The following is a 1898-nucleotide window of genomic DNA, read 5'->3' as shown; positions in this document are numbered from 1 at the left end:
GGCGCACCACCTACAATGTTGACGACATTGCTGAAATTGTAACCATCACTTATTTGCTTGAAATTCTGCATGGGTTCTACAGAGCCTTGGGAAGCGTATGCTCTCGCGTTGTAAACTTCTTCAATTTGAGAAATTGGAAAACCATTATTACCCTGAGAGCTTGGCTGTTTATGATCAGCCTGGATCTTGGTCACCTCAACCCTTTTGCTCAAATGAGAGTTCCTGCTAACAACGACCACCTACGTTTCATCAAAAAGATTTTCTTTAACGACAGCTCCATTTTGGAGAATTTGGTTAACATTGAACATCTAATTCATTGGAAAGGGAGAAAGGTTAACAATTGTGAGCGCTGTATGTAAACATTATAGAGCGCCAATTTGTGAGAAATGAGTTTTACAGATTCTGGCATTTACTGCTACAGTAGGGTTTTGAAATTAAAAAGTTGATAGTTCAATCACATTTGATATTTATGGGAGACACAGAAACATTCTACAAAACAAATAACTAGCGAAGAAGTGCTGACCTATTGCCAACCAACTTGTGAAGTCTTAAGATCAAGTCCTCTTCATCTGCTGAAATATGGCCACGCTTAATGTCAGAACGAAGATAATTCATCCAACGCAGCCTGCACGCCTTTCCACAACGCAGCAACCCTTTCAAATAACACAGATCAAAGCGTTGTCAGAAAATTGATACACATTAACAACCTGCTTTCAAGGGAAGAGTTCACCAATTTCCTTCTCCATAGATTTGGATACTTTTCATCAATCGCAGATCTTCTTCTGGTGTCCAAAATCCTTTTTTCATTCCTACTTTTGAGCAATACAGCGTTTTTCCCATCTTACGAGCTCCTCTAGAATTGAAAGTCTATCCTATTTTATAACACAAAGCCCACAGCAATTTGTAAGCTTAAAGTAGATGACAGTGCGAGAGAAAAGCATATTATTTATGCCAGCATTTCGGCAAAAATTAGTTGTCTTGAAGATTGAGTCGTTTTCTCAAGCTCTACTCCCGTACAAGAGGCACATGCAGCAAATTGGAATTGATAAACTATTTAGGACGAACGTTTTGTAAAGTGAAATGTTATTTGTCTTATTACCTGTTTTTACATATCATTGGACTTACCGATATAAACATTCATGGGATTTATAGTTCATTGTTTTAAAATATTATTGATTCAGTTGTGGATTGTTTGGTCATTAAAATGAGATGATATCTAAGTAAAGTTGTATCAATTTTTTTTTTTCTTTCGTAAAAAAGATCAAAATTTATTAATTAAGGGTTATTTAAAGAAAATACAAAAATACTTCTAGATAATCGTATTTATCACAATAAGAAAAACAAAGAAAAGTCAAATAGGTCTCCAACAAATCCATGAACTTCATGAACATATGACCCTAGCAAAAATCAAGAAATTATAATGATTAGCCCATATCATTCTCCATCATATATAAGAATTAAGTAACCTAATTAGGAGAAAAAGAATCTCAATCACAAACATTCCATCCTTGGGGAGCACTTCAAGACCGTTTAGCTAGAGAATCAGCAATGTCACTCTATTTTCCTGAGATATGAACAAAACAGATTCAGTTGAAGTACTGAAATAAATCATGAATTTGATGAGCAAGAGAAGTCAAATTCCTAGAAGAACTCTTAGAAGTCTTCTTGTTAAAAAAGGAAGCTAAAATTGAAAAACTCATCTCACAAATAACATCCTTACAAACGAATTCGCAAGCTTTCAACAAAGCAACAAGATGGGCACATGCTTCCATTTCATTCATACCAACTATAGTAGGGCCATAGGAAAAGAGAACTGCATAGAGCTCAAACTATCACAACCAACACTTCCAATCGTACCTAGACTAGGATTACCCATAGACAAATCATTAGTATTGATT

The 1898-nt window shown here is 35.2% G+C and overlaps 1 pseudogene; it reads right to left on the bottom strand.

The window, feature by feature from the left end:
- Positions 1 to 208: 208 nt before the first annotated feature.
- On the bottom strand, positions 209 to 840 carry LOC131029135 (transcription factor MYB4-like; annotated as a pseudogene).
- Positions 841 to 1898: the final 1058 nt, after the last annotated feature.

The sequence above is a fragment of the Cryptomeria japonica genome, chromosome 1 (genome assembly GCF_030272615.1).
Source record: "Cryptomeria japonica chromosome 1, Sugi_1.0, whole genome shotgun sequence".
Lineage (NCBI taxonomy): Eukaryota > Viridiplantae > Streptophyta > Pinopsida > Cupressales > Cupressaceae > Cryptomeria > Cryptomeria japonica.
The sequence above is the reverse complement of the archived record's forward strand: the minus strand, read 5'-3'. Positions and strand labels throughout refer to the sequence as shown.